The sequence below is a fragment of the Rattus norvegicus genome, chromosome 4 (genome assembly GCF_021556685.1).
Source record: "Rattus norvegicus strain SHRSP/BbbUtx chromosome 4, alternate assembly SHRSP_T2T, whole genome shotgun sequence".
NCBI classification, from domain to species: Eukaryota; Metazoa; Chordata; class Mammalia; order Rodentia; family Muridae; genus Rattus; species Rattus norvegicus.
The window spans coordinates 6,161,756-6,185,489 of record NC_141537.1 but is presented as its reverse complement, the minus strand read 5'-3'; the positions used below and the strand labels follow the sequence as shown (position 1 = coordinate 6,185,489).

Here is a 23,734-nt window from a genome sequence, read left to right as displayed (position 1 = left end):
CATGTCCTGTGAGCTTTATAAAGGTCAATGAAGCAAACAAATTACAGTTTCCATTTTGTAGACAATACTTGAACTTCCCTGATATTTTTCAGTTGGTAACTGTCAGTGCAGACTGGCACTTTCTTCTCTTGTACCTGGCAGCTTATATTGGCCCCAGCTTGCTTGATTCTGAGGGATTGTGGGTAGAGACTAAAAACAACTGTTAAGAAAATAAACAGGTAGAGGCAGGGACAGCCCCTTCCACTTCCTCTTCACCTATTACCCTTCAATCCACTCTGTTATCTCCCGAGTTGCCAGGAAAGACACACACTGAAGCTGGCTATGCAGTCTGCCCTTTAACAAAACTATAACAATTTGTGGCTCTCAGTCTTGATTGTTTCTGTTCACAAGTGCCCTAATTCTATGCCTTGTTTTAGGATTTAAAAATTTCCTTTTTTCTTTCTGATTTCTAAGTTATAGAGTTAGAAACATCTTAGCTGAATTGGAGTCATATCCCTAGGCTTCAGGGAAATGGGTTGTGTAAAAGGTCATTTTCTCAGCTTCCCAAGCTGGAGAGAACTAAAAGCTGCCTTCTCACTTTGTGCATCCTTGAAAACTCCCTGTAGGAAGGTCAGTAACCCATTGAGCCTGTGTGCTTTGAGCTGACTGACTGTGTTATTGGGATGCTGGGGGCCAGGGCTGGAGAGATGGCTCAGCAGTTAAGAGCACTGGCTGTTCTTCTAGAGGTCTGAGTTCAATTCCCAGTACCTACATGAATATTCACACTGTCTGTAACTCCAGTTCCAGAGGATCTGATACCCTTACACAGCCATACACGCAGTCAAATCCCCAGTGCACATAAAGTAAAAAAAATAAATTATATATAATTGCTTTGGGTTTTGGTCCCTCCTGTGTCTTTGGCAGGGGATGGGTGGGTATGTCACATCATTCCTTTAGTTCTCTGTCCGTTTGGAAAGAGACAACCCTGGTCTTGCCCATCTGGCCCTGTTTAGGGCCACCAAGTCATGTTCCTTGTGTATAGCAGGACTTGTAACTGCCTGTGGTTAAATAATAATACAGAGGCGTATTAATGTTTATGATAGTTGAGGGTTTTCTTTAACTGGGCAGACTCTCAGCTAACTCTGTCTCTATTATCCTGACTATTCTACTCCTACATCTTGCCACATGGTGAGTCCTTTACCAACTCCTTCAGCCCTGGTATGTCAGTACCTCTCCACATCCCACTGGCAAATCCTTTGTCTATCAATTCTCCCAGAGACCTGTTCTCTGCTTAGAAGTTCTGCTCTGCCTTCCTGCTTCAGCTATTGGGTATCCATTCTTTATCAAGCCAATCAGCAAGTAAGGAAGGTGGATGTTTACAAAATAGGAAACCTGGTGATGGGCCAGCTCCTTGTCAGTTCAGAATTAACAACTGAATATACAGAGGCACACTTTCACAGAATGTGCAGAAGGTAACCCCAACATTTGTTCTTCCTTGAGTGGATTCAATGGAAGAGGCTTGGCAATGAGACCCTCTCTTCCTTTCTCCTCCTCAAAGGTGAGGTTAGGTGTCCTCAGGAAGTGAGCCTGATACCTACTTCTGCTAGGTTTCTGATTCTTCTGAAAACCCTTTCTAGAAGCTTTCGTGTCAGTCTCTGCCTACAACAACGTTTCCCAGAGTCTTCTAGTGGAGGCAGAGTTTCTGAATTATAGCCCTTCCTACTTACACATTGCCCTCATTAAAGTGCTGAAAAATCTAGAGACATTAAGTCCCAGGGCCACTAATAACTGCCTTATTCAAGACATCGCCTCAGTTCCTGGCATCTCAGCTGCTGTCTTCACACCACACAGTGTGTAGGGATGTTTTATAAAGGACAAGTGCCAATTCCTTATATATATGTATTTTTGAACTCTGGCTTTCTGAGTATGAGTGAACATTTTTCAGGTCTTTTATTTAGAGCTGGGGATATAGTTTAGTTGTAAAAGTGTTCTCACAAGCCCAAGCCCACAAATTAAGTCCCTAGTAACAAAATAAAAACAACCCTATTTTTCCATGTATGGCATGGCATCAAGCCATTCTGGCCCTTGGGAGTTGGAAGTAGGAAGATTAGGAGTCAAGGTCATTTTTGGCTACATATTGAGTTTGAGGCCATCATTTCAAAAACCAAACCAACCAAACAATTCAACCCCAATAATGTAGCCTGGAGAGACAGCTCAGCAGTTAAGAGAACTTGCTGCTCTTGCAGAGGATCTGGGTTCAAGTCTTACCACCATGTCAGGTAGCTCACAACAACCTGTAAACTTAGCTTCAAGGGATCCAACAGCATCTTCAGGCCTCTGTGAGCACACACATGCACATGCACATACGCGCATGAGCGCGTGCACACATACACACACACAAACTTAAAAAATTAAAAATAAAAAAAATCTTAAAACCAAAGTACCACCATGACAAAAACATTGTTTATAAACAATGAGACAACGCTTTGCTCCCTCCTAACTAGTAAGTAAATCTTGGCCTAGAGGACAGTAAAAACATTATATTTATTTATTTATTTATTTATTTATTTATTTATTTATTTATTTATGTGTGTGTGTGTGTGTGTGTGTGTGTGTGTGTGTGTGTGTGTGTGTGTGTGTAGGGTACTTGCAGAAGCCAGAAGAGGACATCAGATTCACTGAAGCTGGAATTACAGGTAACTATGAACCACCTAGAATAGGTGCTGGACTCCTCTGGAAGAGCAATGATTACTTTTAATCACTGATTATCTCTGTATTCCTATGGAGGACATGCCTGAACACATCATGTCTTACATAAACACATTGCTCAGATATAAGGCCATTTTATGATAGGCACACAAATACTGATGAGTGACAGGTAGGTACCCTGTTGGTCTGTCTCTATCCCACAAAGTAGAGAGGCAGTTATTGTTGGGCACTGAATTCAGGAGGTAAAGAAATGAATCCTCTGTGTGTGGCATAAGTGCCTGTATGTGCACTGTGCATACATGAGGCCAGGTACAGGGCAGCAACCTTAAGATCCAGGTAGACAGGTACAAGGATTGTTGGGTCCAGCCAGGGTTTACCTTGCCTCCAGCTCCTGCTGTTGTCATAGAAGGTCAACTAAGAGTTCCTCCTGGAAAAAGCTATGAGGACTACTGATATAGCAGTAGGTCATAGCTGGGAACAGGGAGCAATGGGGGCTTGCATTTTCTGTGTTCTCACCTGTGTGGGAGTAGCCTAGAGGCCAGTCCAGAGAAGTGTTAAGCAGTTTATCTTGTTACTATCTCTGATTTCATTAACAGTTAATGTTAAGGAAAAGCCATGACCTGATCTATTCAGCTATGGTTGATATTTGCCCGGGTTCATGAATTCCAGCACATTTTCCCTGCTCCCACTCATTTCCCTCCCTGTTTTGCATGGTCTTGGGATCCACATAGATCTGCTGGGCACTGCCTGGATGTCTACCTTTTCTATCACAGTGGTATCCACTGTGCTTATGATCATGGAGCCCTCTGAGGGCAAAGGCAAGTGCTAAAAATAGAAAGCACCACCTCCGCATTGTATTAGTTCAAAAACATTAGGCTTATTAAGTGGAGGTGGTGCCTGTCTTTAATTCCAGTACTAAGGTGGCAGAAACAGGTGTAGACCTCTGAGTTTGAGGGCAGTGTGGTCTGTAGAGCAAATTCCAGGACAGCCAGGGCTACATAAAGAAATGCAATCTTCAAACACAAACCAACCAACCAACCAACCAACCAACCAACCAACCAACCAACCAACCAACCAACAATGAACATTAGGCCAGGCCAAATAAGATGGCTCAGTGGGTAAAGGCACTTGCCTTGAAGTCTGAGAGCTTGAATTTAAGCCTTGGAGTTCTCCCTCATGATGGAAAGAGTGAACTGACCCTTTAAAGTTGTTTTCTGATGTACTGTGGCATGCACATACCACCTCTCACATGAAGTAATAATAAATAAAATAATTAAAAAGCATTATTCCCTGGCTCCCTCCATTGCTTTCCCTCTTATACCCAAATTCCAATACTATTGACTTCTAATGGTGTACGGTGGGGATGAGGGCAAAGTGCTTCTGGTGCCTGTTTGTGAGCCATAGGAGGATGTACTGGTGAGGATACAGGCTGGGAGGGTCAGATCAAACAAGTGTGATCGACTGACGTGATTATGGTATACACCAAAAGCACACACAAAATTCTACAGCATAGAGCAGATGAAGTATTCACCTTACCTGTAGCAGGACAGGCTTGGAGGACTTACTGCAGGAGGTTGCATAGAACTTATGAGTCTGTAGTCCTCTGATGGGTATGACAGTGACTCTTTCAACCAGGAAGAAGGAAATGCATTGAGACCAGAACTTTCCACCAGACTCTGTCTCTCTTAACTCACTGTCAACTAAGGCTTGCTGTTCCCTGCCAAGGTAAGCTTGACAGGTGGCTGACTGGGGACTATGCTCATATTTGCTCTGTGGGTTCTTTTTTAGGGGAACATATATTATGGCATAGTGTTCATATCTATGTCTGTGTGCTGAGCCTGGGGTGCTTTGAAGGTGCCACATGAACTCTGCAGAATATGGCTGGTTCTAAAATCTACCAGTCATCTAGAAACCCTTAAGCTGAAGGCAAGAGCAGTACTAGTGATGTCTGAGAGCTCTGAGCGGGTCTCAGCTACATGCAGGCCAAGGTGTTGTGGGTGGTTTTACTTCTTAGAGAACTATGTGGGTGGCTTAATGTACATCTAATGTTTGGTCCATCAAGAAGGGACTACATGGTGGCTTGCTGTGACAAGGACACACTCCCACCCCCAATCTTTCTTTCATCTTTTTTTTTTTTTTTTTTTTTGAGACAGGGTTTCTCTGTGTATCCTTGGCAGTCTTGGAATTCAAGGACCATTTCTGAGGATGAAAAACATGGTTTTAGAAGCAAGGCCTCAGAGCCTGAGAGATGGCTTAGCAGTTAAGAGCTGTTCTAAGAACCCACATGGCAAGGATTACAGTCTCTACTGACTAAATACTGATAGCTTCTCAGGTTTCAGTGGCTCCAATAGTCACACAGCTGCTGCTGCTGCTGCTGCTGCTGCTGCTGCTGGGGCATTCAGAGGCTCCAGTAGTGTCTTTGATGGCATTACCCACATTGCTTTGCAAGTTTCTACTGTCCTTGTTAGTACCAATATAGAAGAAACACATCCTCTTCATAGGGTCACAGACCCTGAGATCAAGTGGTCAGAGTCAGGTGTACTTTACATTTGGAAGTGAAGGGTCTAACAGCAGGCATGTGTAAGAGCACCCCTCCCAGTCAGACCAGATAAAGGTAGTGATGAACCAAGTGATGGCTAAGGGTTATCCTTTTCTATGATTCTTGTAACAACTGACATGGAATGGCATTCTGGTAACCCATCTGTATACTGAGGCCATGAGCAGCAGGTAGTGTGGCAGCTGGCAGAAATCTTTATGAGCACTCCTGGCCTCCTCACTTCCACCCTCACTTTTTGGCCCCATATTTCCACATAACCCCTATGAACCTTGCCAGCCCTTGTGAGGAGTCAGGAGCTGCACACCTCACCCCTCCCTGTCCTCTCCCTGCAGCTCTGCTCCATCTCTTGGTGGGTTAGCCTGTTGCCATCCCTAGCAGGAAACACGTAGTGAATATGGGTTGCTGATTCTCTCTCGAAGGCCCTATCTGTAACACCAGTGAGCTCAAAGTACTCCTTTTTTTCTATTTTTTTTTAAAAGGAAAACAATGTTTTAAATATGAAGCAGTACTGTCCAAGCCCCAGTTGCCCTGGTAGCAGCTTCTGCTGAAGTGGATTTTGAGTCTCATGCAGAGGGCCAGGCCAGGCTCAGCTCAGCCATTTGTTCTGGAGACCCTGCAGGATTTTCCTGAGCCTGTGACTCTCTGGGGCATGCTCCCTTCTCTCTTTTTGTGCTGAGAGGAAAAGTAGGTATAAACATTAGACATGGCATTTTCTAAGTGCATGGCCTGCCCCTCTGGGGTACAGTGTAGGCGTTGGAGGCCAGGTCTTGGGCTCTTCCTCTTCCTCTTTCCCCCATTCATTGTCTCCATTTCTAGCCTCTACCCAAGAATGCCTAGGGCTCCTGTGTGCACAGGTGACTGCACAGCTGAAGGCAAAACAGGACCTGCATTACTGGGTCACTGTTAGCATAGTGACCTTGGTTCCACCCCATTGCCTCTGTTCCCTATCTTCTTTCTCATTCTAGCATCCACTGTCTCTGTCCATGAGAGTGAATGTCAGGAGGAAACCTCAATCATAAGTGACTAGCCCATGTGTCCCAGGGAGCCAGTTCCAGGTTGTAGCATGGGCAGTAGTGTTGCAAACATAACAGAGTATCATTAATAGTGTCAGGGACTGGTGCTTGTCTATGGGATGGGTCTTAAGTTGGACTAGTTATTGGTTGGATATTCCTTCAGTCTCTCCTCCATCTCCAATCCCTTCATTTCTTGTAGACAGGAGACCTTGTCTTAATAAGATATTGAGGAAGACACCTAAAGTCAGCCTCTGGATTCCTTCTGTGCACAGATGTGGCCCCACACTCAAGAGAGGAATGGGGAGAACATAAAAACTAAAACGAGCTAGAGAGCTGGCTCAGCAGTTAGATCACCAGCTGTTTTTGCAGAGACACACTTTCTATTCCCAGCCCCAACATGGCAGCTCCCAACTGTCTGTAGCTCCAGTTCTTGGGGATCCAATGTCCTCTTCAGACCTGCATAGTCACCAGCCATGCATTGCATAGACACATGCAGGCAGAACACCCACACATAAAAATAGATTATTTATTTAAAAAATCTTAAAAAAGAAGTCTTTCCCAATTATTCATGTGGTCAGTGAGTAATATCCAGACTATGAAATAAAGAACTTAAAAAAATTAAACCCCAAACTTTCTTCCCTAAATTATCCAATCAATAAGAGGGAAAATGAATTGAATAGTCAATTCTCTAAATAAGAAGTGCAAATGTCTAATAAGCATATGAAATAATAAATGTTCACAGCATTGATACCCATCAGGGGATTGCAAATCAAAAGAACATGAAGGTTTTTATCTCCTGCCTATCAGAATAGTCATTGCTACCACAACAGCAAATCCCTGACAGGGATGGGAAGGGCACCATTATTTTAACGAAGCTGGTAGAGATGCAAAACAAAAACTAGAACTTTATATTGTCATGGTCCAGCCTCAGGATCAGAGTTCTCCACTGGAAGCAGGAATATCTAGGGGGCACATAATAAACAGACAAAAAGTTTAATAAATAAACTTTTCAGGTACAAACTGACAGGCAGTTTTTTAAGGCTTAAAGTTGTTCTCTCTCTCTCTCTCTCTCTCTCTCTCTGCTTGAAGGCTGCATGTACTTTTGCTCTCTCATTAGCTGCCTTTCTCACACTCACACACTCACTCTGTGTATTCTAGGTCTCCTGTCTACAAGAAATGAAGGAATTGGAGATGGAGTAGAGACTGAAGGAATAAGGAATATCCATACACTCTTCACACTCTTTCACACATTCAAAATCCCTCCTCACATCCTCTCTTCACTCACTTTCTTACACACACTCTCTCTCCACGCACACCTCACAGTCTCTCTCCTTTCACTCCACACTCCCTACACTCACTTCATGCACACCTCATGCTCACCTCACTCTCTTTTCACCAGCTCTCTCACCTTTCTCTTGCTCCAATCTTTGTTACTCCCAAAGCAGTTAGAAAAAAACACATTGAATAATCATTGTTGAATCAAATTCAAAAGAATAACTAGATCCCATAAAGAATCAAGAATTACAATTGTTCCCCAATGTTTCAAGCTTCCCCTATTCCCAGGGCCTGTGGCCAAAATAATTATAATTGCAAACTTATCATTATTTAAACTTTACCTTTTGACTTATTATACTTCAAAGTTCTGAGGTCAGCTACTTGCATTTTCCTGAGAAGCTCTAATGATAAATGACATGGGCAAAACTTCCAGGCAGTGGTCAGAAAGAGTCAAGTTGTCCCTTAACTCAGTGGTTCTGATAGCTTTCTGTTTCTGCACATGGCACACAACGACTCTCACAAAAGACCCCGTATTTTGACTTAGTTTTACTAATATACTAGTATGCATTCTATACTTTCTTATCCACACATATCCAAAGGAGATCAGGAACCGCTCTCATATGTGCAAAACTCATTTCATAACTTCGATGATAACTTTTTCCTTCCTCAGGGTCTCACTGTAGGCTCTAATTCATTTTCTAATAATTTCTTCAAACTTTCTTTGCAAGTCAAGTGCCCCTGCCTGCAGGAGCTTCGTAATTTACAGGAACGGAGGGGGATTCAAACCTGAGGAGGAATGGGTGAGAAAAAGGAGCGAGACCAAGCAGTGTCCTTGTCAAGGTCTGTTTATTGAGAGGAAAGTACAGCATTTAAAGCTCTGAAGCAGGAATTGAAGCAGGAACTGAAGCTTAGGGCGGGGGGTTGGGGGAGAGTACTGGGAAGTGCCCAAGGACTTAAGGTGAATCTCTAAACCACAAGATATTCTCCTTAGACACTGAGGCAACAGTGTTCCGGGGACGAGTTCTTTGAAAAGGTCCAGCCCTTCTCAGGAATCTGCTCAGGGCAGGGCTCTAGCTTTGCTTGGTTCTGACCCAGACAGTCAAGCATTAATCTGCCACTACTATGGTGCAGTTATTACATTGTTTCCAAGATGAGAACACACAGCATGAACCTGGACCATTAGGGCTGTGCTGTGCTGTGTCCCTATGCCTCAATTTCTAATTGTTTAAGAATCATTACATCAAGGAACATCTAGTTTCACAGAATTCACTAGAGCAGAAGGAGATGGGAGTAGGAAAGTCAGATATAATTAAATAATTATGCACACCAAGGCCAACTGAAAAGCAGTTATACACAAATGAAATCTATACAGTAATTGTCCAGGGCTAAGGTTAGGAGAAAGGGGAACAACTTTTTTTTTTTTTTTTTTAACAAAGAGCTACTGCGGGCTACTGAGATGTCTCCATCCTGGCCTACTGCAGGCTTTCTGATGGCTGGTCTCCTGGAGGGATGTGTCTCCTGCTTCTCATTGTCCCAGATGCCATCCTATTTTACAGGGAGCTGCCCGCAGGCTTCTGAGATGTCTCCACCCCAGCCTGCTTCAGTCAGACCCTGTAATGTTACGCTGTCCCCAGCAGAATTGAAATAAATGGGTAGCCAACTAAAATGCATCTTGGATTGTCTGGGGAGGAAAAAATATGTAAATTTTTAGGCAGAAACTGAAAGATCCCCGAAGAGAGACTCTTACTCAAGTCTTGGGAAATCGCGGACCCCAGACACAGAGAGACCATCTTGGATGTAATAAGCAAAGGCGAGGTTTATTACGGAGATCTATTACGGAGATCTCCGGGCCGACACGTATCCCGCGCAGGAGACAGGGGTGTCAACCTGGACTTTTAGAAGCAAGGGGTTTTTATAGGGTGAGGAACAGGGGGATGGGGAGAGTTGGCGTGGCTATAAGTGATTGGCTCATTCAAACATAGCAGTGAGATCACAGCACAGCCAGAAGAGTACGTGCTGACCGGGGCGTTCGGGTTTATAGAAGCCAGGGGCGTATCAGGGTTTGAAGGACATCTGGTTAAAGTGTGGCTCTGAGTAAGCTGGGGGAGGTGCCCTCCTGCCAGATGGTTTATGAGTCAGTCCTGATAGCTTGGGCTGGTTCCTGTATTCCTTTTCTTTATCTTTATGGTCTGTTAGTCCTAGCAGCAGGGCGGGCCTGTCATGCCTGGACTTGCCTGGACTTGCCTGGACTTGGTTTTTACAGTGTTTAGCTCTGAGGCTGTGAATTTTGAAACTTATTCCTTTTATTTTATATTTTTAACCTTAAATCTGTATAATTTTCCTTTCAAAACCTAAATCAACTCATTTGTTCAACTACAAAGCAAGCCTAGGTTATGAGAATTTTCTTCAAGTTTCCCCAGAACTAACCATAATTGTGATGGGAGAAAGGGAAATATGAAAGCTTCCCAGAGTCAGTTCCTGCCCTCAACTGACAGGAATGCCAAGAAACGTGAGATTCCCAATGAATGAAAACTCCTGGAGTCACCAGTGGGGTTCCTTACCTGGCCCTTCTCCCACTCACTGTAGTTGGTGCGCTAAGTTTGGGGTTTATAGGTAAACAAATAGACTTTGAAATCAACTGTGAATGTTTACATTGGTTTTGGACTTTGTGGAATAAAGTGCCCCTCCCCCCCTTTTAAAAGTTCACTTGTTTTTAAAGAAAAAAAGGTTTATTTTTATGTAGATGGGTGTTTTGCCTGTGAGTATATCTGTGTGGGTCCTAGATTCCCTGGAGCTGGAGTTACAGATAGTTATGAGTTGCCATGTGGGTGCTGGGAATTGAACTTGTGTCCCCTGAAGAGGAGCCAGTGCTCTCACATGCTGAGCCAACTCTCCTATCCTGGAATAAAGCCTTTTATGGATGAAAGGGCCATGTGGAGAGCCTTGGGAAACAACTTCTCTGTCAAGAAGGTACATGGAAAGCAGCACCATACCTTTCGGGAGTCTCATCTTGAAAGATCCACGGGTGGTGATTTCTTCTATCCACATGGGAAATCTTCTTAGGGCCACTGCATGCGTGTGTGTGTGTGTGTGTGTGTGTGTGTGTGTGTGTGTGTGTGTAGGTCAAGACAACCTTGGATGCTGGTCCTCAGGCCTCTTTCACTTTTGTTTGAGAGAGAGTCTCTCTCATTGGCCTGGGATGTCCTCCTTTCTTCCTTGTTTGGTCACAGGGAGACTCCCCTGCTCCTTCTCTCTTCCCGATTAGGCCATGCCCCTACTGTAGCTCTCTCTGTACAGGGAGTTGATGAGCAAGCCTGCTGTTGCTTCCTAGTGTCCCATTCCATCTTCTGCCCCAAAGCTGCAAGTGCAATACCATCCCCCGCACAAAAGACCACCTTGAAATGCCTTGTGATACACGGCATGTAGGCTTGGACATGTGGCGTGGAACTCCCCCAACCCTCATACAGGTACAGGATTCCCTTTGTTTATCTAGAAATGGAGTGTCTCCCTGCAGGATCCCTGTCATGCCATCAGTGGTGATGTCTCTCCTAACGCAGCTCCTAGTTATATCTACACACAAAATAGTAGGAAATACTACGATGTTGTAGGCAAAAGACTGAAGATCAGAGTTTAGGGACATCTCTCTTGAAGGCACGTGAATAGAGAGGATGAGCTTTGCATCCTTGAGCTCTTACAGGTAGCCATGTCATGTCCCTTTTGAAATTAGGGGCAGACAGATTGTGCTGAGCGTGTTCGATCTAGATTTTTAAGATACTGGATCCTGGGCAGTCAGGCAAAGCTGGGGTACACACACTTTGCTCAGAAAAGGGAAAGACACTTCAGAGGTATTCTTTTTTGATTTCTTCCCAATCTAGCAGCATCTCACCTGTTGTTAGAACCTTCAGGTTTTTTTTTTTTTTTCTGAATGAATCCATGGAAATCTTAGATTATGTGTCTCTCTCATCCAACCACTAGTTCTTCTTGGTCTAGTAACTAGAGGTACTCGCTCAACTCCAAAGTCTAGAAGTCAGGGTTCCTGTGTCAGGCTCAGCTGGTAGCAACAGTCTATTGTCATGTGGTCATGAGTGACTTATCCAGGATGGCCATGTTCTTTCCCTCAGGTCAGGAAAGGGTAACATTGGACCTTCATGGCATTTATGTCTTATGTCTTCTTCATTCCTTACTCTAGTAGCCCTTGCCTTTCTTAGGGGATGTAAAAGGCCAGGGAATATTCTAGTAAGCATTTTAATGATCTAGCAAAGATCCCTCAGAAATCCTGATGGTGGGAACATTTCTTGGGAAGGATTATTGAGAAATCAGGGAATGTTCTAGCAGGCATGCCTATTTAGCCTGAGGGAACTAAAGGTTAGAGGTGACAGAATATCTTCCTCTGAGACCTGAATACTTATTTTTCTCTTCCTCAGAAAAAGTTAAGAAGCATTTGCCAGCCCCATGCTAAGCCTGCATCTTCTGCACAGCTCAGGGCCAATTTGCCATGTATGTCTCAGTAATTGAGTGTGTATGTCTGCTTCTCCCTTTCATGTTGGTGTTCTGGGATATGCTGGGCCCTTTCCCTATGATTGTTTTTTTTCCGGAAGGCACAGTGTTAAGCTCTGTCAATAGAGGATAGTAGAAGGCCCTACAGGAGGACAGGGCTTCAGTAACTTCCCAGGATGCTCCTGATTTACTCCGATTCCCAGCTCTTTGGGTTCTGGTCCAGCCCCAATTAAATGTTTCCCTTTATAAGAGTTGCTGTGGTCCTGGTGTCTCTTCACAGCAATGAAACCTTAAGACAGCAAAAAACAAAACACAACTCCACAACTTTTTTTTGTATTGTTACTGTTTATTGAAAACCCCAAAACTTTTATCTTTCTTTTTTTAGTCCCAAACAGTTAGTTCTTTGAATGCTTTAATTCCAGCCTGGCTGAGTAATAGGCTCCAAGCGAATACAGATTTTCTTAGCAGAAAAAAAAAAAAAAATCAGATAGGAAGCCAAAATTTCCAATCACACAAAAAATGCATATATCAAATGCTAATATAGATAAATATGCTTACTACATCTCATATTTATAAATAAATTTAGTGTGCAGACCTAAAAAGGTCAGTAAAAAAACAACAACTTAAGTTCAAAGAGTCAAAAAGTAAAATCTGGTTATTGAATCCAGATACTTCTAGAGAGCAGTCACACCACAGAGATGGGTACGACATCTCAGACACGTAGCTGCAGAACTGTAGAATTACAGTTTTTCTTTCTCATGCCAATCACAGAGAACTCTCTAAACTGTCCAGCTTCCCTGTGCCCTGGACAACTTGGATTGGGAAAAACAACACAAAGCACAAATCACCCAAACTTTCTCTTCAGATAGTTTAAATAGAACCCCAAACTGTTCAATAGAGAATCCCCAAATTGACTCACAGGAATTCTCAAATTGGCTCATGAGAACACACATATGCATGCATGCATGCACACACACACACACACACAAACACGCACACGCACACAGAGTGGAGAGGGAGCTGGCATTCTCCACCACTGAGAAGACAGCTGGGAAATAGACAGACTCAGGCTTATAGTTTCCAAAACACTCACCCGCCTTCTCATCACAAACTGCAAAAGGCCATCTGTGTTGGCTCAAAGAGAAAAAAGGAAAGTCCCCAGACAAAATTAGATTTCAAAACCACAGGGATGACCTCCACTCTCTCCTTTTGTTTATGGATGGTGATAACCCTGTAATTGTGGCGCACAGTGGTGTTCCTTAAAACCTGGCAAAGTCTGTTACCAAAGTTACCTGGTCCTGGGAGCAGTCATTCTACTACACAAAGAGAAATCAGTGTAGACCATATAAAACAGAGAAATGGGGAGCAAGCCATGCTTAGCCTGCCTCTGCCTTCTTTACAGCAGTGTGTAAGGGGTGAAGGGATGGCAGGAAGTCAAGAACTTTGTAGATCCAGCTGTGGTTCCCACCGGGCCATGAAGGTCTTGTTCTGGAAGGGGTAAGATCCTGTCTGTACTCAAAGCTGTTGCTTCCCGTTGGAATGTTTGTTTGTTTTTAGATTTTTATTATGTGAGTACACTGTCTCCTCTCTTCAGGGGCACCAGAATAAAGAATCGAATCCTATTATAAATGGTTGCCGGGGCTTGGGGATTTAGCTCAGTGGTAGAGTGCTTGCCTAGCAAGCGGAAGGCCCTGGGTTTGGTCCTCAGCTCCGGGGTGGGGGTGGGGGGGGATGGTTGCTGGGAATTGAACTCAAGACCTCTGGAAGAGAAGTCAGTGTTCTTAATCTTAACCACTGAACTATCTCTCCAGCCCCACCCCTCCCCCAAAAGACAGTTTTAAACAGCTCTTAATTATGAGGGAGCAATGCAGCACTGCTTCAGCCCATGCTGGTCAGCAGCGTGAGGGAAATCCAGGGGTGTTTGGCTAGCGATGGACAGCCTGCCTGTGCGCAGCTTTCCCTGCTGTCATCACGAGCTTCCCCACCATTTTTTTTTTTTTTTGCACCACATCCTGTTCAACAGAAGTTTCCTGCCAAGTTGTTTTCTTCCCTGAGTGATCTGCCTTTCTAGTCTGCACCCTAGGTTCTGGTTTTGTTTTGTTTTGTTTTGTTTTGTTTTGGATGGGGATGCTGGGGGTGTCAGAGGCAGCGGCAGGGGATGGGGTGGGTATGTGGTGGGTGGGCCGGTGCTGGGAAACCGGGGCCCAGTGAATGTGCTTTGTTATTGAGTAACACCCCAATGTTCTTCTGTTCTTTAGAGTCCTGTTGCCAGTTGTCCTTTATACTCTACAGTCTTTCCTATTTCAGATCGCTTTGTAGTTTGTGATGGACATGTCCTGCACTAGTCAACAGGATGCTACAAAGAAGATTCTACTGTATTTCCTCATAATTTGGTTGTGAGCCAAGCTTTAAATGGTTGAGCCATCTCTTCATCCCTGCTATATTTTCTTTATGTCAGATCAATGCCTCTTTTTACAATTTTAAAAATTTAACTAATTTTTAAAAAATAAATTATTTTATGTGTTTGTTGTTTTGCCTTCATGTATATGTATATAGCACATGCTTGTATGGTAGTATCTAAGGCAGACAGAAGGAGGAAACAAATCCCTTGGAACTGGAGTTACAGACAATTGTTAGCTGCTAGGAATTGAACCCAGGTCCTATGGAAGAGCAGAGGCAGACACTCTTAACCATCTCTCCAGCCCCCCAGAGCAGTGCTGCTTTTAGTGACCACTGGCTGCATGGATCAGAACAAAATTTACCCCACTGACAGTGATACATTTATTTGTAGGGCTGCCAAAACGAAATGCCACAGACCAGGGGGAGCCAGCAATGCATATTTGTTTTTATATAGTCTGGGGAAAAGTCCAAAGGGGGTATCTTTTGTCTTCATTTCACCTTGGCATTCTCTGTCTCTGTGTCTGTGCCCAAATTTCCCCTTCTAAGGATAAGTCATATTGCACCAGGATCTATTCTTCTGACCTCACGGCAACTTATCCTTCCAATCACCTTTTGAAGTATTGACGATACTTTAGCCTACAATGTATGGGAACACGAATCATCCCATAATGAAAGAGACCTAAAGAAAGGGCTGGAGAGATGGTTCAATAGTTAACAGCACTGTCTCTTCTTCCATAGGACCCAGGTTAATGTCCCAGTACCCATATGACCCCTCACAACTGTCTGCAACTCCAGTTCCAGAGGATCTGACACCTTCATGACATGCAGGCAAAACACCAATGCAAATAAAAAAAAAACTTTTAAAAAAGGTGCTGTTGTGCTCTGTGCCCTCTGAAAACACCTAGAATCAATTTGCCTATGTCTCCCAGCAGACCTGAGCCCGCCAGAGCAGGGTGTGATGGAGGGAAGCCTGAAGAAGGAGAGGGAGCAGAGGAGAGAAGATCTCAGGGCTTCTCTACAGCTTTAAGGATAACAGACACCTTTGAGAACACCTGAACAAGGGACACTTACAAGAACCTGGAAGGTCATAGAATGACTGGGTGCTGAACAGTCCAGTGAGGAGGGGAGCTGCTAAGTGGCCTGACAGAGAAACCTGAGGTGCCTGAGTGCAGAGTTTGAATACTAATGACCCCATAGGAATATATATATACATATATATGTATATGTATATGTATGTATATATATATATATATATATATATATATATATATATATATATATATATTTAGATAGTTTGAAGGGCCATAGGAAGTTATTTGCTTCCTTGAAGAGTTTCCCAACTGTATAGATCTCAAGAATTAGATCCTCCATGCAGATGATGCCAAGTTTACCAAGAGATCGCGCAATCAAGGAATTATGTGTCAAGGCAATCTGCTTTTTATTGATTTTGCCATAGCCTCATTTGTAGATGAGCTCATTTATTGGCTTCAGGTTGGGGTACCCCCATGCAATGTACGGTTCCACAATCCTCACATGTTAACTGAAGTTTTGTTGAGCTTAACAAAGGTGCCCTTGAAGATCTGCCGGAGACAAAGCAGCTGCAATACTTTGCGCACCTTTGGGTTTACTCCATTGATACCTCGGATTCTGATGACAAAGGCCAATTTTGGTTCTGCGGGCGCACAGGCGTTCCCAGCTTTCCTCGACATCCTAGCCATGCGAATCTCAGTCCAGTTCATCTGTCTGTACTCCTTGTGAGAGTGCTTTGCCTTCTCATAGATGAGCTTCCTCCTTGCCTTTCGCAGTGTCTTCAGGGCAAACTTCTTCCTCAGGCGCCTCACCTTCAACTCTGCGAAATTCCTTCGCTTTTTCTCAAGGGTTTCTGGCTCAGCGGGACCTTTTTCTTAAAGGTTTCTGGTGCAGCGGCAACCTTCTTTTCCTTCTCTGGTACAGCCTCCGCGGTTCCAGCCGGAAAAGGAGGAGGCTCATATATTTAAATAGTTGGGTCTGCAGGTGGTGAAACTGCTTGGGAAGAATTAGGAGGTGTGGCCTTATTAGAGGAGGTGTGTTACTGGGACTGGGCTTTGAGATTTCTTAAAAGTCATTTTTAGTGTGCCTCTCTCTCTCTCTGCCTCTTGCTTGGAGATCAGTATGTGATCTCTTAGATGTTCCTTTACTCTACCGTCATGGACTCTAGTCCTCGAAATTGTGAAATTAAACATTTTTTTAAAAACCTGTTTTGGTTATGGTGTTTTACCATAGTAATAGAAAAGTAGCTAAGACATCTGGGACATGATAAAATCAAATACGTGAATACATACCAGGCAATGGGTTGCAGAAATTGCCACCTACTAGCCTAGGGCTTATTAAACTTGTTATCCCCTTCACCTGAGGGTTTTTTTTTCTTCTTGTAAGGACAACATTTAATTAGGGCTGCCTTGCAGGTTCAGATGTTCAGTCCATAATCATGTGGGCACGCATGGTGCAGCAGGAGCTGAGAGTTTCTACATCTTCATCTGAAGGCTGCTAGTAGAATACTGGCTTCCAGGCAGCAAGGATGAGGGTCTTAAGCCCATGCCCACAGTGACACACCCACTGCAACAAGGTTACACCTCTGAATAGTGCCACTCCCTGAGCCAAGCATACATAAACCATCACAATACACTCCCCGGCTCCCCATAGGCTTGTTCAAACACATGAGTCTATGGAGGTGATACCCACCTCTATAAGAAAAAATACATTTAGTCCAACTGCTAAAGCCCCCAAGTCTACAGAAGTCTCAACACCGTCAAAGTCCAAAATTCCAAGGATTTGTTTTGAGATTCATTCAATAATTTAACTGTGATTCCCAAAGTAAGATAGTAAACCAGTAAGGCAAACTCCAAACTCTGCATCTCCATGTCTGATGTCAAAGCAGTCTTCAGATCTCCAACTCCTTCTTCATCGTTGTTGATTTCAACAAAGTTCTTTCTCCTGGGCTGGTTCAACTCCCTGTTAGCAGCTTTGCTCAGCAGATAGCCCACAGCTCCAGCATCTCCAACACTTTTGGGTCTCCAAGGCAACGTCAATGTTACATCTTCTTCTTCCAATGTCTGGGATCCATACATGATCTTCTGGGCTCCTCCAAAGGGCTGGTGTCACTTTTCCTGCTCTGCCCTTTGTAGCACCCTAAGCTCAGGTTGATCCACTCCACTGCTGCTGTTCTTGGTGATCATCCCATGGCACTGGCATCTCCAATACACCTGGAGTCCTCTGCTGCAACTAGGCTTCACCAATAGCCTCTCATAGGTATTCTTCATGGTGCCAAGCCTCGACTCCTTTGCATGAACCCTTCAGTTGTGAACTGTCAACTGCAAGTGAAGCTGTACCTTCACCAACGGCCTTCCATAGCCTCTCACGGGTTTTTTGTTTTGTTTGTTTGTTTGTTTTTTTGTCTTTTTTTGTTTTGCTTGTTTTTTTAAAAAAAATTATTTATTCTTTGAGACCGAGAGTAACATAGGGGACAGATAGACAACCACATAGGAGACAGACTGAGAACCACTGAGAGTCACATAGGAAACAGACTGAGAGTCACACTGCCAACTACATAGGAGACAGACTGTGAGTCACATAGATAAACTGTCACATAGGAAACAGACTGAAAGTCATAGACACTCTTCTTTCCCAACAATGAGAACAGATTCTTGTTATTTTACTGTACTCCCCAGCAGTCATTTATTTGTATTACAACTATAGATGAATTAAAAATCAAAGCCCAAGGATGAATAAGAGACTGTCAGAGTCATCATGTATTCTTAGTAAATACAATAAACAGAGATGATGCATCACATACTCAGTGACACATTTTACTTCGAAGTGTATAACTGTTTGGAAATTTAGCTCAGGGGTCCAGTGCTTGCCCGATGTGTGCAAGGGCCTGGATTGTATTCCCAGTGCATGCACACGCACGCGCACACACACACACATGCACACGCCACATCAGTGCTGCAGAGTGAGGACATAGTAAGTAAAACATACATATCATACTGATTCTGTTGAGCATACAATGGGAGTTCTCTGACTTCTGGTGAAACACTGAAAGATCCCCGGAGTGGGGAGACCCTCACTCAAGTCTCGGGATGACGCAACCCCCCAAGAACTCACACAAGACCGTCCTTGTTGTAATCACATGAGGTTTATCGATAGCAACCAGTGCACTGGGGTCGAGACTCGTATCCCACGCAGGGGCAGTGGAGTTCGACCCCGAGAGGCTGGGAGAAGAGGTATTTAAAGGGAGAAACCACAACCCGAGGGGGCAGGGATGGCATCATAGAATAACAGTGAAAAATCACAAGGAAGAACTCTGTCCCCCAAGATTGTTTCCTAGGAGAAGCTGTCTCCTACTTCTCAGATTGTTTAACTTCATGATCCGCTAGTTCCTAGGAGAAGTTGTTTCCTGCTTCTCAAAATTGTTCTCTAAGATTTATGGTCAGTTAGTTTCTGGGAGAAAGCTGTTGAGCTGGCCAATGTAATTATCTATTCTATAGCCCTAGGAGAGGCTTCTTGGAACATACAATTCTGGGGCCTAACCTGTTTGTTTTCTTTTTTCTGCTCTAAACTTTGTGTCTAGGGGGGCAACTTTAAAACTTTTATCTTTCAACACTATGTAAACATCAGGAAACACCCACAACCTTACTCTCATAATGTGCAATGTCTTTATGTGGCAGAAGCCATAGCACATATTGATTATAGAAATAGGTTTATACGGAATGCAAACATTGACTCCAAATAATAGCATGTTTTATTTAGGAGACAAACCCCAGGACTTAATAAAAAGGAAACAACAGATGAATCACAGCTGTCCCTGTCCCCTCACACATGGGACTGAGGCCTCAGTTGATACCTGACTAGAGAGAGCTGAATCCTCTCTACTGGTTGTCCTAGTGGACATATCTTTGGTGAAGTTTATTTAATTTATAAACTAGGCTCAGAGGTTAACAATAACAACAAACAACAATATGCTATAATAAAAGTGTGAACATGTACCCTCTCTAAAAACCAGGCTGGAGAGATGGTGCCATGGCTAAAAGCACCGACTGCTCCTCCAGAGGACCCAGGCGCAACTCCCAGCACCAATGTGGCAGCTCACAACCATCTGTAAGGGGATCTAATGCTCTCTCCTGACCTCTAAGGCACCAGCCATACATGTGGGGCAAAACACAGCTATTAAAAAATAATAAAAAATTAAAACTAATTATAAAGATAAGAATTGTTTATATCTTTGGGTTTTTTTTTTTCCATTTTAAATTTCAGGTCAGTTGAGTTGTGAACCCTGAAATACTGCATAATGGAGGTTCTAGAAGGTAATTTTGCATAAAACAAGAAAAATGTGGAAGTTCAGCTGTCAGGACTATTGCTCCTATGTTACCTTGTAAATAGGTAACAGATTATTCAGTTGTTTACTTCCCACATGTGTACACATGGGTGGAGGGGCTAGGTTACAACAAAAAATCATGCATATTCAATAGGCCATCTATGAAAACAGCATCTCAACAAAATAGTGTGAGGGCGGAGGGCAGTATAAAGTGGGGCATGCATTTGAAAACAGTGAGTCCGAAAGAAGTCCTCTAAAGCCTTCTGTGTCTTTAGGTGGTAATGGAGCAAGACATTTTTGACGGAGATTTTTAAACAGTTGCTCTCTTCAGCTACATGAGATACAAAGTGAAACACTCTATAAAACATCAAACCTAAATCTAGAGCAAGACAAGACTGAGCTAGAGGAGCAATATGGAATATTAATTCCAAAACTTGATGATTTTATGGATATAGATTTAAGTTTGATCTTTACTCAGTACCAATTTAGATGGTATAAATAAAAGGAACAATAGAAGATAAAATGTTACAGCAACAAACCCTGTATAATGTTCTCCCTTCCCTCCCCCCCGAGTGTGTGTGTGTGTGTGTGTGCGTGTGTGTGTGTGTGTGTGTGTAGCCCTAGCTACCCTGGAACTCAAGACCAGGGTGGCCTTGAAATCAGAAATCAGCCTGCCTCTGCCTCCTGAGTGCTGGGATCAAAAGTGTGTACCACCATTCCCGGCCTCTACCTGACGTTTTGAGACAGGACTCTCACTGAACTTAGGGCTTACTTACCATTTTGGTGAAACTGACTGGCTAGCAAGGCCCTAGATCTGCCTGTCTCTGCCCCCAGTACTGGGGTTACAGGCATCTACTGCCACACACACATTTTCCTTCTTACATAGTTCTTGGGCATGCAAACTCAGGTCTTCACACTTGCACAGTAGGTGCTTTACCCATGCTTTACCCAGTTTGTCAGTGTGCTCAGTGATCCTAAGGATCAAGAGTTGAGACAATTTCTCAGGAAATCAGTAGTGGCTTATCAAATATCTGCTACTGAAATTAAACAAATCATAAATCTTAGCTGGGCGGTGGTAGCACCTATTTTTAACCCCAGCACTTGGGAAGCAGAGGCAGACAGGATCTCTGAGTTTGAGGTCAGTCTGGTCTATAGATGGAGTTCCAGGACAGGCAGGACTACATAGAGAAACCCCATCTCAAAAAGCAAAAACAATACCAACACCCCACCCCAAGCCAAATCACAAATCTTGTTACATTTATACCAACGTCTTTATCATTAAAAAATTGATAAATGGGGAAGGGGGCCTCCAACTTAAAACCTCATAGTTCAGCCACTGGACCCCAAGATGTAGTGTTTTCATTATTCAAAGACTTATAACGTTGAATGACCATCATAGCCATTTATTTTTTCTTGGCACAGATAATAGGAAATTAAAAGATAAATTACTTCAGTTACATTTACACATGAAATTAGACCTTACAAATGCACCATGTATGAGATGTGCTCCTGATGTGTGAGGAGCTAAAACTTTCTTTATATTTAAAAAAATTAATATCTATCTATTACTATCTATCTATCTATCTATCTACCTATCTATCCACTTGTCTATTTATTTTTTAGAGACATGTCTATTTGTATATCCCTGGCTGGCCTGGAACTCCACATGTAAACCAAGCTGGCCTTGAAAGTCAGTTTGCTTCTGCTTTGAGAGTGCTGGGATCAGAGGTGAATACCATATCACCCAGCTAGAGAAGCTAAAAATTTAGTGTTTTTCAGATTCTAATATGAGGGTCCAGACATGGGTATCTCTTAGGCAGCTGGGGCTAGAGAATTGTGACCTTCAGAAGTAAAATCCTCAAAAAATCTGAAATCAATTCTGAATTTCCTTCAGGCACTGCAGTAAGTTTGCAGCAATAATCTACCAGAAATTTACAAGCACCATTGTAATTTTAATAGCTATATTAGACAGTGAATAATATAATCAGAATGAAAGATAGGCTCTCAAAATTGAATTTAAAAAACTACTGTAAATTGATGCTAAATATAAGATTTGTGCTGGCACAGGAAAGATTCAATAATAGTAACTAAAGAAAATGAGATACAAGTCATCAGGCATTGGAGGCAAGAGAAGACTATCACTTCCCAGGGTTACTGAATTCCACAGTATTTTGAAAAATATTTCTGTATTATTTTACCATCAGGAACTTGATTTGCTTACTTCATATAAAACTAATTTAGTTGAAAATGATCACTATCAAAACCTTAAAACATGCTTGAGTTTAATAGTGTGATTTTACTTGGGTAAAGGGACCTGTTCTGGGGCCAGTGAAATGGCTAACAGGGGGAAGGTGCTTTTCTCTAAGCTGACAACCAAGATTTGACCTCCACTACCCACATTATGGAAGAAGAGCACAACTCTTGTAAGTTGCCATCTACACACAGACACACAGACATGCAGACAGACAGACAGACATACACATACACACACACACACCATGGCATGTATGTGCATTCATAATATTACCCCACATAATAAATAAAATGTTTAAAGGTTTTTTAATCTGGCAAAACTTCAGTATAGGCTCCCAGGGGATCTAAAAATCTCAGTACATCAAAGCATGACCTGACTCTCAAACCAGAGCCAATCTGACACCAGGTAGCAGAAAGACATTCTTTCTTTTCTTTGCTGTCACCCATAGCTTCCTCACATCCACTGTGACCAGGCTCTTGGCAGGGCCAGGCTTAGAAACCCTGGCCAGCTTTGCTTAGTTATCAAAGTCTAGCTGTGTGCTTTTGAAATTTTGTTTCAACAGATATCCTCGAACCAGAATGACTCATTGTAATGAACACTTGCAAGTAAAACTGTTTGGGTAAAAAGGTATATACTGTGTGACATTTGGCAGCTTTGACAATGAGTTGTCCCCCCACCCCAGGGGTTGGGTGGGGAGATTGCAAGAGCAGAGGGCAGATATGGAAGGACTGGAGTACATGATTCACAAGCGATGGTATAGGGTCTGTGGAGATAGAGTGTGTTCCCTTCTTCCTTCCTTCCTTCCTTCCTTCCTTCCTTCCTTCCTTCCTTCCTTCCTTCCTTCCGATTTATTATATATATACTGTAGCTGTCTTCAGACACACCAGAAGAGGACATCAGATCTCATTACAGATGGTTATGAGCCACCGTGTGGTTGCTAGGATTTGAACCGAGGACCTCTGGAAGAGCAGTTAGTGTTCTTGACCACTGAGCCATCTCTCAGCCCGGTTGAGTGCTTTCTAAGCTATCCTGAGAACTTGAATTCCAACCCTGTAGTACCCACGTTTAATACTAGGACTTGGGACACAGAGGCAGGCTGAACACTGAGTTTGAGTCTAGTCTGGCCTACAGAGCTAGTTCTAGGACAGTCAAGACTACTCAGAGAAACCCTGTCTCAAAAACCAAATCAAACCAACCAACCAACCAACCAACCAACCAAAACAAAAAGAAATCTGGGCATGGCCACAACATATCCATTAACACCAGCATAGGAGTTCTGGTTGCCAGCCTAGTTCTAGGTTCAATAAGGGACACTGTATCTGAGGAATACGGTAGAGAATGATAGAGCAAGTCATCTAACATCCTTCTCTGTAACCGGGCATGTGTACCCGCACACATACTAGACTGCTTATGACGGTTATGGGATATGTGCCTCAAAAAGGACCAAGAGCTATTATTTCATGTTGTTGCTGTGATTCTTGACTTGCATTAGAATAGGAAGGATGACTTGTTGACACACCAGTGTGATTCTGGGCTAGGACCCAAGAATTCACGTTTCTAACAGGTTCCAAGGGGTGCTATTTGCTGGTCTGCGAACTACATGTGGAGAGCTATGCTGGTCTGGGAACTACACATAGAGAACCTCTGCTTAAAATGTTACCAGCTGCTTCATCGACTGGCCCATTGTTACTGGCCTT

The 23,734-nt window shown here is 43.3% G+C and overlaps 1 long non-coding RNA gene and 1 pseudogene across 1 annotated transcript; one reads left to right on the top strand and one right to left on the bottom strand.

Annotated features, from left to right (window-relative positions):
* The first annotated feature begins 4,366 nt into the window (after positions 1-4,366).
* On the top strand, positions 4,367-14,555 carry LOC147994654 (uncharacterized). Its single transcript, XR_015686276.1, has 3 exons — positions 4,367-4,413; positions 13,433-13,527; positions 14,289-14,555. It is a non-coding gene; the product is annotated as an uncharacterized LOC147994654 (long non-coding RNA).
* Positions 14,556-15,497: 942 nt separating this feature from the next.
* LOC108350803 (60S ribosomal protein L7 pseudogene) lies at positions 15,498-23,721 on the bottom strand (annotated as a pseudogene).
* Positions 23,722-23,734: the final 13 nt, after the last annotated feature.